We start from the raw sequence: 15,116 nt of genomic DNA on the forward strand, positions 1-15,116 counted from the left end.
GTAATTTAAATGGTTTGATACAATTGGTGAGAGGTCACAGGACCAAAGTTGCAGGCATTCAGTCCCCAAATTAAAGCAATTAACTGTCAGGGACGTGAAGAAAAGAAAAAAAAAAAGGAAAAACAAAACCACTGGGTGAATTTTTAAAATCTACTTTAAAACTGTTAAATTGTTTGGTTAAGCGAAAACCATAGTTAGGAGGCTTTAATTTTTTAAATGACAATGAAATGTTAAGGTTCAATTGATATAATTGTAGAAGTGAAATAATTTCTAATCATAAAGATTTCAAAGTGAGATGATTCCAACACTCATAAGACTTTTCTATAATAAAACTGTACAGTAGATCTTGCACTGCACTTGGAACACTTTTTTCCTAAAAATATTTTTCATGCTCAATAAATTACTTAAGAAGAGTAACATTATAATGATCAGCCTGCAAATATTTTTCCTCCCATAACACAAAGCACAGCAGAATTCAGGATACAGTCATTAGCAACATCCGGAAGTCATTAAAAAGATGAACTTCAGCACGGAGAAGCCCCAAATGCCTGAAATTGTTAGCCAATATCTTAAAACTCTCTACCGGAAAAAAAGAAAGTTACTCAAATCTAATTTCTGCTAAAATATGACCAAAATGTTTTAAATAACCAAAATTATCTGATGTCTCAAGATAGTTCACTTCCAAATACCTAAACAACACAAGAAAGTATCCTAAGTAAAGAAATTTAAATGTGTGGATCTCTAACCATACTTGTGTCTTTTGAATGCAGTGTTACTCAACCTCAGCACCACTGACTATGGACCAGAAATTCTTTGTCTGAGGGACTGACCCCTGCATTGCAGGACGTTAGCAACATCCTTGGCTTGTCCCACTTAGATGCCAGACATCTCCTTGCATCTAGGTAGATGCTCCATACTTCCCCAGTACTGTGCGTAGTTGCTCAGTCGTGTCCATCTCTTTGCGACCCCATGGACTGCAGCCTGCCAGGCTCCCCTGCCCATGGGAATTCTCCAGGCAAGAGTACTGGAGTGGTTGCCATGTAGTTCTCCAGGGGATCTTGCCAACCCAGAAATAGATCCCAGGTCTCCTGCAGTGCAGGCAGATTCTCTACTGCCTGAGCCACCTAGGAAGCTAGGTAGATGCTAGATACTTCCCCAGTAGAACAACCTAAAATATCTCCAGACATTTCCAAATGTCTCCTGGTGAGCAAAGCTGGCCCCGGTTCTTAACTAATATAAGAACCTAATATAACACAGTGATAAATATTTCAACCAGCAAAAAAAAATGTATCACCCAAAAGTTGATACCCAAGACAGCTCCCTTCAAATTACTTTACAAAAATATACCCTTCTGCAACTTTGGTAAATAAATAGCTGAGTCATGCACACAGTTTTTAAAGTAAATGAAAAAAATTGCTCTTTTTTAATGTTAAATCAGAGAACTAAAAATGTCCCCAGTATTTCTTTTCTCAATCTATCAGTTAGGTCATTTCAGTATAACTATAGAAAATATAAAACTTGTATAACCTGAAGTACAAAGTTGACTTAGTTACTGTCAAAGTCATAACTAAGCAAACATCTTTACTGACTTTCAGCTTTTCAAAAGCAAACCATATGTAAAGGATGCCATGGGAAGAGTGAAATGGTGACTCACAGAATGAAGAAAATGTTTACAAATCATATATCTAATAAGGTACTTATATCGAAAATATGCAAAGAATCCTTATGATTTAATAAAGAGACAGAAACCAAATTTTAAAATGAGCAAAGGGTCTAAATAGACATTTCTCCGAAGAAAATACACAATTCGCCAACGAGCACTTGAAAAAATGCTCAACATTATTATGTATCAGGGAAATGCAAATCAAAATCAAAAGGCGGTATTTCCTCTCACCCACAAAGGTGACTAAAATCAAAAAGATTAATAATAAATGCTGGCAAGGATACGAGAAGTTACAATCCTCATTCATTCACTGCTGGTAGGAATGTAAGATTGTATGGTTACTTTGGAAAGCAATCCAGCAGCTCCTCAGAAATTTACATAGAATTATCATACGACCCAGCAATTCCACTCCTAGGTATATACCAAAAAGAATTTAAAACAAGTATCAAACAAGTATTTGTACACTGTTTCACAGCAATAACCATGCACAATAGTTAAGAGGCAGAAACAACCCAAATGCCCATCAACTGATGAATGGATGTAAATAAAATGTGATATATCCATACAAAGAAACATTGTTCATCAACTAAAAAAAGAACCAAATGCTGGGACTTTCCTGGTAGTCCAGGGGCTAAGACTCCAAGCTCCCACTGCAGGAGCCCAAGTTCACTTCCTGGTCGGGGAACTAGAACTCACATGCCGCAACTAAGATCTCACGTGCTTCAACTAAGACCTGGTGCAGCCAAATTAAATAATTTTTTTTTTTTAACGGAATGAAGTACAGACATGCCACAACCTGGAAGACCCTTGAAACAATATGCTAACTCAAAAAAGACAGTCACCAAAGACCATATATTATATGATCCTGTTTATACATAACGTGCAGAGTAAGCAAGTCTATAGAGATGAGCATAATAAAGGACAGAAATGGTATGGACCTAACAGAAGCAGCAAATATTAAGAAGAGGTGGCAAGAATACACAGAAGAACTGTACAAAAAAGATCTTCATGACCCAGATAATCATGATGGTGTGATCACTCACCTAGAGTCAGACATCTTGGAGTGCAAAGTCAGATGGGCCTTAGGAGGCATCACTACGAACAAAGCTAGTGGAGGTGATGGAATTCCAGTTGAGCTATTTCAAATCCTAAAAGATGATCCTGTGAAAGTGGTGCACTCAATATGCCAGCAAATTTAGAAAACTCAGCAGTGGCCACAGGACTGAAAAAAGTCAGTTTTCATTCCAATCCCAAAGAAAGGCAATGCCAAAGAATGTTCAAACTACTGCATAACTGCGCTCATTTCACATGCTAGCAAAGGAATGCTCAAAATTCTCCAAGCCAGGCTTCAACAGTACATGAACCGTGAACTTCCAGATGTTCAAGCTGGATTTAGAAAAGCCAGAGGAACCAGAGATCAAATTGCCAACATCCGTTGGATCATCGAAAAAGCAAGAGAATTCCAGGACATCTACTTCTGCTTCAGTGACTATGCCAAAGCCTTTGACTGTGTGGATCACAACAAACTGTGGAAAATTCTTAAAGAGATAAGAATAAAAGACTACCTGAACTGCCTCCTGAGAAACCAGACGTGGAACAATGGACTGGTTCAAAATTAGGAAAGGAATACGTCAAAGTTGTATATCGTCACCCTGCTTGTTTAACTTCTATGCAGAGTACATCATGCAAAATGCCAGGCTGGATAAAGCACAATCTGGAATCAAGACTGCCGGGAGTAATATCAACAACCTCAGATACACAGATGACACCACCCTTATGGCAGAAAGCGAAGAGGAACTAAAGAGCCTCTTGATGAGAGTGAAAGAGGAGAGTGAAAATCCTGGCTTAAAACTCAACATTCAAAAAATTAATCACGGCATCCGGTCCTATCACTTCATGGCAAATAGATGGGGAAACAATGAAAACAGTGACAGATTTTATTTTCCTGGGTTGCAAAATCACTGCAGATGGTGAGTGTAGCCATGAAATTAAAAGATGCCTGCTCCTTGGAAGAAAAGCTATGACCAACCTAGACAGCATATTAAAAAGCAGAGACGTTACTTTGCCAACAAAGGTCCATACAGTAAAAAGCTACGCTTTTTCCAATAAAGCTATGCTTTATGTCCAGTAGGACATAAAGAAGCTGAGCGCCGAAGAATTGATGCTTTTGAATTGTAGTGTTGGAGAAGACTCTTGAGAGTCCCTTGGACTGCAAGGAGATCCAACCAGTCCATCCTAAAGGAGATCAGTCCTGGGTGTTCATTGGAAGGACTGATGCTGAAGCTGGAGCTCCAATACTTGGGCCAACTGATGGCAAAGAACTGACTCATTAGAAAAGACCCTGAGACTGGGAAAGACTGAAGGCGGGAGGAGACGGGAATGACAGAGGATGAGATGGTTAGATGGCATCACTGACTCAATGAATGTGAGTTTAAGTAAGCTCTGAGAAGTGGTGAAGGACAAGGCAGCCTGGCCTGCTGCAGTCCATGGGCACAAAGAGTCAGGCGTGACTGAGCGACTGAACAACAAATAGAGACAGAAAAAGGATCAGTGGTTCCTGGAGACTGGCTGGATGGGCGGGGAGAGGAAGTAAGTGGTATCAGGCATGGGTTTCTTTTGGAGATGATGAAAATGTTCTAAAATTGAGGTTTGCTCAATTTTGCAAGTATACCAAATACCACTCAATTGTATACTTTAAAGAACTTAATCGTATGGTATGTATTGTTCTTGTTCCGTCGCTAAGTCGTGTCCAGCTCTTTGCGACCCCATGGACTGTAGTCTGTCCATGGCATTCTCCAGGCAAGACTCCTGGAGTGGGTTACCATTTCCTTCTCCAGGGGATCTTCCTGACCCAGGGATCGAACACACATCTCCTGCATTGGCAGGCAAGTTCTTTACCACCGAGCCACCAAGGAAGTAAGTATTGGTTGGCCCAAAAGTTTGTTTGGGTTTTTCCATAAAATGTTACAGAAAAACCCGAACGACCTTTTTGGCCAACCCAATAAATCGTATGTTAATAAATCTGTTATCAGTAAAAAAATTAGAGAAAGCACAGAAAACTTCCATCATCGTTAACATGCTTACAGAACAGTCTCATCAACCCTGACATTTGACAGAAGCTGGAGGTAAAACGGGAAGGGAAGTTGAGCGGAAAGGCAGGTCAGGACACTGATACGCTCATTTTACAGAGGAAAAGGAGGAAAAGGGCGCTGTCACTGGTTGATGGAACTAAATTAGTCTATATCAGCAACAGAAAGATCGAACTATAAATATAAGCATCAAAAATCTGGAGAATAAAGGAAATAAAACACAGTAAGGAAGCTAAACTGTCTTCTGTCAAAACAGGAAGTCAAATGAAAATGGCATACAGATTATATAGCAATACAGAGGTAATCAGTAGAGGAACTAAAAACAAAAATGAACAAAAGTGATTATTTCTGGAAAGTACAGGAGTGGGTGGGAAAAAAACAAAACAGAACATGTTTTTCACAACGAGCTCATCTTTTCCCTTAGTTTGCTAATAAGACATGGGATTAATATTTTGCACATCGTTTTTAGAAACAAATCAAACTTGGCATTACTTGAACAGAAGAATCCACGTGAAAGAAGGAGTATAGCTGGCATCAGGAAGAATACTGTGGTCAATCACCATCAGTGAGTGAAACTGCGATTGCAATATATCATAGCAAAACCAACTCAAGTTTTTTTTTTTCATTTATTTTTATTAGTTGGAGGCTAATTACTTTACAATATTGTAGTGGTTTTTGTCATACATTGACATGAATCAGCCATGGATTTACATGTATTCCCCATCCCGATCATTTTATAGCAAAAGACTGCATCCTTAGTAAGCCAATCTGGACATGTAACATGTTAGACCCTTAAGAGAATAAGAAGCACACACAGAGTCCCTACCCTCTCTGTGGCAGTTAAGAAGCATCATTAGGTCAAAGCTTCACCACGGCAAGAATATTTTAGAAGTCTTAACAACTTCTGGATTACCTGATAGCTCAAACGGTAAAGCATCTGCCTGCAATTGCTAGACACCCGGGTTCGATCCCTGCATTGGGAAGATCCCCTGGAGAAGGAAATGGGAACCTACTCCAGTACTCTTGCCTGGAAAATCCCATGGACGGAAGAGCCTGGCAGGCAACAGGCCTACAGAGTCAGACATGACTGAGCGACTTCACTTTCAACAGCTTCTGGATCCAAAGACATCTTAGATGAGAGAAGGCACATGGGGCATTATGCTCCCTGCAGAGCTTGAAGTCCCTTACTTAGTTTTTTAAATAGAGTACAGTTGCTTTACAATGCTGCCTTCGTTTCTGCTATAATTAAAATGAATCGGCTATATGTACACACACATTTCCCTACTTCTTGGCCCTCCCTCTCCCTCTAGGTCATCACAGAGCACCAGGCTGAGCTCCCTGCATTGTACTAGCTGTCTGTTTTACACATGGCAACGAAGGCGTTTTAAAAACCAAAAGGAGGATGTGGAGGCTGATGCCACCAGAACCGAGCAGGATCTGCCATCTGGAAGCACGACCCACAGTTACTTCAGCACACTCAGGGTGACAGCTCCTGACACTTGGGACTCCGGGCCCCAGGCGGACACACCGGGGCACTTCTGAGAATGGCAGGTGGCAGAATCAGCCATGACGCCGGACACCAGGAGCGACCGACTGACCAGCGTACCCAAGCGATCTAGGGGCCTTATAGGCATGGAGAGCGATGCCGTGGTTATCAGATCCCAGGGGTCTACCGCACAAGAAAGAATTTGACCCCCATGTTCCCACTCCAAGGATATCCTTGTGTATGTGAGGAGATCAGGAGGTGCATTTCAGGGACTCCCCTGGTGGCCCAGGGGTTAAGACACAGCCCTGTCACTGCTGAGGACCCAAGTTCAATCTGGCCAGGGAACTAAGATTCCACAAGCTACCCCTGGTGGCCAGAAAAAAAAAAAAAAGACCAAAACTAACACATTAGCTCAGTAGTTGGGTCAGACTCCTGTTAAGTCCAAAAAAAACACCAAAATGCACATCTGAATGTCATGATGAGACTAAGCCCACAATTCTCACCCTCTCAAACACTGTCCTAAAAGCAATTGGGAACTAGCTAATGAGGTCCTGGCTGTTCTAGACATTCCATCTTGAAATCTTCTTGTGCCCAGAATGCAGCTAAGAGCTCCCTGCCCAACACAGGAGAGCCGTCTGGGTCAAGAGAGGTCGTGTCCCCAGGATCTGAGGAACCCTGAGATGGTCAGGCTTTGGGCTGGAATCTCTCTCCCAAAGACCTCTGGGGGTGGGGTGGGAAGCGGGGGCAAAGCAGATCCCCCCTCCTAAGGGCAGTTCAGGCTCAACCTGCAGACCTCAGGCCCACCTCCTCTTCTGAAAAGCGAGCACTGGGGACTTTCCTGGTGGTCCACTGGCTAAGACTCTGTGCTCCCAAGGCAAGCTGCCCAGGTTCGATCCCTACCAGGGAACTAAGATTCCCATGTGCCACAAGTGAAGATCCACATGCTGCAAATAAGACCCAGTGCAGATAAATACATAATAAAAATGAAATAAATATTTTTTAAAGAAGAAAAGAAAAGCGTGCGTTGGATAGAAAACCCCCATCCACTCCATTTCCAAGGTCCTGAACACAGGGAAGATTCCCAGACCGAGGACTCCTCTGACTTCCTCTCCTCTGGGGCCGACCTGGGGACTTTCTCTAGCTCATCATCCCTGCCACAGATAGCAGAGGAAGCAGGAGCAGGAACCAGAATGGATCTGGGTTTAAAAGGTTAGCCCCTCCTGGCCCAGGAGGCGGGCACTCGGGCGACAGAAGGGCAGCCACTGAGAAGGCAGGATATCCTGCCTCCTCCCAGGGCACAGAGAACTGTGTTTGGAGTTTTTCAGGACAAGCAACTGAATCTCCTTCACCTAATTTCCCATCCACTCCTCACCCATCCCAAGCCAAACTGTGTCCCAGGTCCACCATCTTCCAATTACCTACCTCCTCACTCACTGTTTATTCATCAAAATACTTATCCTTTAGACTGTAACAACATTCTGCTGTAGAAGCTGGAAATAAATAATCGGGGGGGGGGTGTTTTTTAACCAAGGACAATGCCCCCCTCCCTTTCATCTCTCCTCCTTCAAAGCGGCCCGAGCCAGAACACACGTGGTACCTTCCTGCTTGGCTCCGAACTGGGACACCCAAACCTCTCTGTACGGAAAGAAACCCTGTGACAACGCCAAGACTCAGAGGGCCTTGGGCTATTCAGAAAGTGCTCAGCTGAAAGCACCTCTCCTCCCACAGAGCTGCTCCCTGAATCATCACTGTGCTCGGCCTCCTTCGGATGTACGCAACTGACTGGCTCTTACGTTGTGCCGGGGTTTTGTTCTGGTTGTGTTTTTTTTTTTTCTTGTTTTTTCTTTCTTGCTGCTATTTCCATGAACTGAGACCCCACTTGCAGCCAAATGCCAGGCTCTAAACTCAGCCTCAGCCCAATGAGGGAAGAATCTCTCTCCACCTAGCAAGAGCTCCAACGTCTTCTAGGAGAATCTCACACAAGTCTGGGAGGAATCTCTGTATACCCACAGTCTAGGCCTTTACGGATGGCTTAATGAGCTCCCTGGAGACCATAGGAACAGTGAAAGTCTTGTGCTGGAGGGGTGTGGAGGTTGGGAAGGGGATGGAAGGGAAAAACCCGCCTGCTAATATTTTGTACCTTTTACACTAGAACATTGTTTTCTTTTCCAAAACTTCTGTTCCTGCCTGAGTACTGCTTTATTTTTTGAATGCCTCCTTTATTTACTTATTTAAAAGTTTTTAAATAAGTGACTGGCCTACAATGACAACCGAAAAAAAATTTTAATAGGAATTACTAATTACATAAAACCAGATATTTAGAGATGAAATGTGAATCATGAAAAACCAAAGAATTGTGCTGGGGACCTTGCAAATCTCTTTTTCTCTCATCCTACATGGAGGGGGGCGGAAAGGGGAGGACATAATGCAGAAACATTCTACCCATTTGCTAAATTTAGAAAAAAAATGAGTACGTATATATGCATGTATGTAATACGTACACACACATATACACACAAATTCCCAGTGAAACACTGTTTTACATATAGGAGTCCACACTGACATATATACACTATCATGTGTCAAATAGATAACTAACAGGAAGCTGCTGTAAAATACAAGGAGGCCAGCGTGGTGCTCTGTGACCACCTGGAGAGGTGGGATGGGAGAGGGGAGGCAGGCTCAAGAAAGAGGAGATTTATTTACAATTATGATTGATTCACATTGTCATAGGGCAGAAAAAAACACTGCAAAGCAATTAGACCCCAATTTTTAAAAATTTTAATAACAGTTAAAAAAAAAAGATACAGGAGTCCAAATGACTGGACAGAGTGAAAATAAGGATATTTCTCAACCACAAGCCCAAACCTGTTGGGATTCAGGAATTCCACAGGACTCTGCACACTACTCACAGGAATCAAATTCTCTCTGCCCGCTCACCCCTGTGCCTCATGTACTCTCAGGCAGACGTTCCCCTCCATCACTGGCTTCTGGGCAAGACCTGGATGTGATTCCCACCCCACGCTCCTACCTGCTTCTCTCATTTGGAAAAGCACAGATTTGGACTTCACCATCTATTCAAGCGCTGTCTCATAGGCAGTAAGCAAGCTCCTTGCAATGTGGAAAGGAAGGAAGAGGGGTTAACAGGCACAGCTAGCTGGCCCTCTGCAAAGCTTTGGGGATAAATTCCTGCCCCAGCGCTCCAGAAGGCCTGGGGTTCCATCTGCTTGTCCACAAAACTGCAGGAATTTCCGGGGGGGGGGGGGGGGGTTAGACCAGCACCAAAACTCCTTTCTGGTTTGTTGGGGCTGCGCTGGAAGAGTGGGGAGCTGGGAGAGACAACTGCAGGGGGACAGGAGAGAAAGTCTTTGTCCTAGCTCTCTGGATGCACAGTAGAGTGGAGCTGAATTGTCAGCTAACGAGATTTCCTATCCACATGTTCGCTTTAAAGTCTAGGCCCCCCACTGACTTGATCCCCAGACAGCAGCAGGGCGCAAAGCTGCCTTCAAGCATCCCTAGGGCCAGAGAATTCCCAGAACAAGTGCAAGAAGGGTTGGGATCATTTCTGCGAGTGGAATTTTAAATGGGTTACCACATTTATGCATTGGCATCTAGCAATAATGCCACACTCCTACATCTGCTTAGGGTGACGGAGGCAGGCCCAGGGGGACAGAGGCTGTGGGAAACAGTCCCTGTGGACTTCTGCCCCCACTAGACAACCTGCAAGCTCCCCCTGCCCCCTTAGTTTTTGTTTGTTGGTTTGTTGGCTTGCTTGCTTGCTTGTAATGGCCCCTGGGATCTACATTCAAATAAGGTGTTATAGCACCCAGCTCAATAATTTGCCCCAACAGGCAAGAGTGTTGAAACCAGAGCATTTCTTTTTCAGTATCTGATTTTGTAGCCGAACCCGAGATTGTCTTTTTCAAATTATTTATTCATCTGATTACGGACAGGTTTTTCCTTGTTTTTGTTTTTCCTGTACACCGCGGCTTGTCTCTTCGCCTGGAGGAAATCAGCAGTGCTCAGCTGGTGGACCAGAGGAAAAACAAGTCAAAACACATTGACAGCATTTTGCAGATACTTAATGAAATCAATTCTCCTCTTCCACACTCCCGAGTTAGACAACAGCCTCCTCCTAAGGTATATTTCTTTTCCATGCAAAGATAATTACCTAGCAACTTCGGTGTTTACGGCTCCAAGACAACCTGGCTGGCAGAACTCTTTACGGCAGGGTACAAAAGAGCATGTTCCAGAAACTAGCCGTTTACCAAACTTCTGCTACAAGACTCAGCTCAAATTTCACTTCTACCAGGAAGCGTTCCTCCCGGCCTCCAGGTATCTCTTTGTTCAAACCTCCCTCCATCCGGGTATTATTCACTTTGCACAGCGGCCATTGGTTTAGCTGTAGAAGCGTCCCACTTAGACAAGGTTTCCTCCTCCAAACACAGACCTGGGTCTCAGCATAACCTCAAGGAAGAAGGAAGGAAGAAGAAACAACTAAAAGCTAATGGGAAAAAATTAAAAAAGAAAACCTAATGGAAATGCAAAAAAAAAAAAAAAAACCCTAAGGGATTAGATAAATAGAGTGAAATCTAAGGTCAAGTAAAACAAGGCCTGTTTGAAGCTGAAAACGGCAATGCTTTTTAAAATAAAATACAAGTTGGGAGAATGGAAAGCTACAGCAAGGGTAAGCGATGCGGGGCCATCCTCTGCAGTAGATTCCCTCTAACAGGGAAACATTATTCCAGTGTCTCTCTGTGGCCGTAACTGCCAGTTGCTTTATATTGTCCTTTAATTCCCCACCCCCACAAACGTGGACACTCACTATCCCCACTCTACAGACTTGGAAACTGAGACGCAAGGAGACTAAAGTCGCTCGGTCTGGAACATATCACCCAGCTCGTGGGTGACGCTGAGCAGGCACTGGAAGCCAGGTTTTTTGTTGCTTTTTTTTTTTTTTTTTAACCTCAGTGCTCAGGCTCTCAACCTCTACTCCAGCTCAGACAAAGTGGATGCCAAGTCAGCACGCGTGGGTAACCCGATCCGGGCTGCTCTGACTCAGGAATGCCCCACAGCTGATCCGCGGGGCCGCGTGGGTACCACTGAAACGGGCACCAATTGGCCAGCGTCCGCCAGGGCTCGCGCGTCCTTCAAGACTTGCCAGCATGCAGGAAGGAGACTCAGAATCAACCTGGGCCGGCTCGGGGACGAAGCCAGAGGATGCTACTGGAAGGGAGGTGAGCTTGACTCCATCAGCGCCCCGACGGCGGCCAAACTGAGAGGGCCTCTGATGTAAGGGGGCCTGGGAGCGCCGTGCGCAGCGGGGCCTGGGCACGAAGGCGCCGTCTGGGCGTCTGTTCCCCCGCAGCATCTCGCCCAGGAGGCCTGGGGAGGGGGCGTCGCCTGACAGCATGCACCAACTTATCCTAGCTCGGAGGGGGCGCGCGGCAGCGGCCGGGGCCGGGGGAGCGGGCGCGCAGCTCTCGCCCAATAGCGAGGTCTGTAAACAAAAGCGGGGCCCCACACGGGTCCCCCAGCTGAGCGATGAGCCGCGCGGCGCAGCAGCATCCGAACGACCGGGCCCGCAGGCAAGCGAGGCGGGACCGCGATCCCGAGCGAGGACCCGATGCACAGACCCCAGGATCCCGCGCCCGGATCCGTCATTGTCTGCGCGCGCGCAGAAGGCCGCTGTAAACGTCTGCTCCCGGGTCCGCCGGGGGCTCCCGGCCCTGTGTGTCGACCCCCAGGCTCTCCGCCCCGCGAGTCGGGTCCCGAGCGTAGCACCGATCGCCAAGGTGAGCGCCCAGTCAGCGTCGCGGAAAACCCAGGCCTGGCGGGGTGCACAAGTCAGGGACGCAAACACACACACGAGACACACGCAAGCACACGCACGCCCTCCCCGAAGTTGATAAAAAAAAAAAAATCAGCCGACACATACAAAGTGCCGTCGTCGCCGCAGGTCAGCGCTGACCTCCCGCTGCCGGGAAGACCGAATGCCAACGTCTGGACACTGTCACTTCCATTCGGCGCCGGGCACCTGGGCGCCACTGCCCGTCTCCCTCCGGACTGCTCCCTCGAGCGATGGATGTCTCCCTCGCTTCCCTCTCCAGCTCCCCACCTCCCTCCCCGAGTGTGGGAAACGTGAAAACAATACGAGCAAACCCCGATCAGGGGGGGAGCTAGGACCCGCCGGGAGCCCCAATGTGCAGGGGGGAGACTGGGGTCAGGACGTGCCCGTCACGGGCAGAGGGGCTCCGGGCTTCCTCATCGCCGTCCTCTCCCGGTTAGCTCCGGCCAGCCAGCTCTCCCTCCCCAGGCTCGCGGTACTCACCCCCCGACGCTCGTCCCGGATCTCGGCCACCGGGCCAGGGACAATGCGGGGCCGCCGGGCTCCGGGGGGCTGCGGGCGCGCCGAGGCGTTCGCCGCGCTGCAGAGCTGCGCGCCCGACGGCGGCGGCGCTGCGAGAGCCCAGCCGCGCTTCGATCGGGCCCCCCTGCGCCGTCCGCCAATGGGAGCCGTCACGGGGCCTCGGCCGGCGGCTTCAGGGGGCGGGGCCACGGGATGCCCGTGGGAAACCAGGCTCCGATTGGGCCGCCTGACAATCGCTCCGCCTCCAGCCGGCCAATCAGAGGCGGCGGATACAGGAGCGGGGCGTTCGGAGTTGGGCTCCAGCGCTCCAGCAGGCGCACGCTGGGTACCCGGACGGCATAGCCTCCCCTCCGCGCGCGCGCGCGCAGCTTAGAGAGATGCTCGCGCACGCGCGCGCGGAGGCTGCCTTCTGACCAGGTTCTGGCGGCTCAATCCGAGGAGGAAAGGGGAAGGCCAGCGGAGGCGCGGAGGAGAGGCCGGGGAACGGCGAGGAAGCCCCTAACAAAGCAGCTCTGGGAGGGCCGAGAGGCCTCCGCCTCCTTCCTCCATAGGTCCGCGATGCTGCCTGTCACTATTCATAGGTGGAGGTGGCCAATGACGTGGAGAGAAGGCGCTCGGGTTCGCGGGCGCGCGCGCGGCTCGGCATCGGTGGGATTGGTCCGAGGTAAAGTCTTTTCCTGCCACCTAAGGCGGAGAGAAAAGAGGGACGGGGGAGGGGGAAAGCCAAAAAAAAAAGAAAAAGAAAGTTGTACCTGCGACACGTGGTCTGGCTTAGGAGGCGTGTGCCTGACTCTAGGGGGGAGACGAGAACTTTTGTACGAGAGGAAGAAAAAAGGAAAAAACCCTACCGTAATCCCTTCCTGTGGATGCTGGAGGTGTTAGGCGCTAACCGAGCTCCAGGTAGGGCAGGCTGGCCTTAACCGAACCCTGGGGAGTGCAGGACTCTCAGCGCGCTGAGGCACCTGGGCCAGCAGATAGACTTGAAATCACAGGCCCACAGTCACCTACTGTGAAGTACGCACCTCGAGAGCGAAGTTCACACACTCCTGGTCTCTTCTGTAAAATCCAGAAACGACATTTGCCCTTTACCTTTCGCAAGGTTGTGATGAAAGGCAACACCCGCACGCCGGCAGTCGAGACGCTAAGGAAATGTCTTCCCCACACCCACCAAGGCTTCCTCCTTATCTTAAGAGCTTTGGACACCGTCGCTAAGAACAAAGGCCTGGGCTGAATATTCCTTACAACCTGGCTCAGTGGACCCATTCGCCCTGAGGAAGTGGGGAGGCCAGTGCTCCTGGTGTTCTCTATTTGAAAATAGAAGGAAACCGCAAAAAAGAATTGCCTGTGCTCTAGAAGGTAACACCGAACTGGAAAACTCAAAAGTTACCCGTTTCTTCTCCCTCCTTCTTCCATCTGTTCTGTGTGCTCAGTCGCTCAGTCCTGTCCAACTTTGAGACCCCATGGACTGTATCCTGCCAGGCTCCTCTGTCTATGGGATTCTTCAGGCAAGAATGCTGGAGTGGGTTGCCATTTCCTCCTCCAGGGGATCTTCCCGACCCAGGGATGGAACCTGCGTCTCTTGTATGGGCAGGTGGATTCCTTACCCCCCAGCTACCTGGGAAACTCCCGTCTATTCTAGCCTACTCCTAAATCCATGACGTCTTGTGGATCATCTCTTCTCTGACCACATCAAAGGCCTCCCATCTCCTCCTACCCCAGGCCTTGCCTCCTGAAATCTATTCTCTCACTTTTCAGAATCATCCTTCTAAACAGGTAAATCTCATTTTGCTGTCTTACTTCTGGGTCACTTCCTTTTGCCCAGAACCCACCCCACTCCCCCACTTTCCCTTCACCTGACTGATTCCCACCCATTCTACACATCCCAGCTTATCGGCCAGTGCCTTCACGCAGCAGACTTTTGGCAAACTCCAACTGCAGCATACAGTCTAAAAGACACTCCAAACCTGATGTATCCAGTTAAGGTCATGTACTCACATCTCCCACCCCCAGTGCTCCCACCAACCGCTGTATTAAAAGAGGCTGACAATACCAGTTAATTATGATCTCTAGCACAGCACTCCATTGTCTTCAGATTCTTAACTATCTTGCTCTCTGCTCTATCCCAATGCTTAGCACCATACTCACCACACTTGGGGTACTCAACAGTATTTAATCAATGAATTATAGAGGAGCAAAAAAGAGGCAAGAGCTTTAAAACTCTCTGTTTGAGAAGAAGTATTAGGTTAGTATCTGTTCAGTTCAGTTCAGTTGCTCAGTCGTTTCCAACTCTTTGAGACCCCATGGACTGCAGCACGCGCCAGGCTTCCCTGTCCATCACCAACTCCTGGAGCTTGTTCAAGCTCATGTCCATAGAGTCGGTGATGCCATCCACCATCAGGATAGTATCAGGTTAGCTAAAAAATTGGTTCAAGTCTTTTTCTAGGCGGTTATGGAAACACTCAAATGAACTTTTTGGTCAGCCCCATAGATCTCAGAGTGATATGTCCA

At 47.5% G+C, this 15,116-nt stretch overlaps 1 protein-coding gene across 3 annotated transcripts in view; it reads right to left on the bottom strand.

Moving 5' to 3' along the window:
• Positions 1–12,751, bottom strand: part of TIAM1 (TIAM Rac1 associated GEF 1) — a 455,872-nt gene extending 443,121 nt beyond the window's left edge. The window contains exon 1 of one of the 3 annotated variants that reach the window (XM_070455141.1): positions 12,570–12,751. The gene's annotated coding sequence lies outside the window, so the exon portion shown is untranslated. The remainder of the gene's footprint in view (positions 1–12,569) is intronic. The other 2 variants (XM_070455140.1, XM_070455136.1) reach the window with 2 other exon arrangements.
• Positions 12,752–15,116: the final 2,365 nt, after the last annotated feature.

Source organism: Odocoileus virginianus, chromosome 25 (assembly GCF_023699985.2).
Source record: "Odocoileus virginianus isolate 20LAN1187 ecotype Illinois chromosome 25, Ovbor_1.2, whole genome shotgun sequence".
In the NCBI taxonomy this organism is placed as follows: Eukaryota; Metazoa; Chordata; class Mammalia; order Artiodactyla; family Cervidae; genus Odocoileus; species Odocoileus virginianus.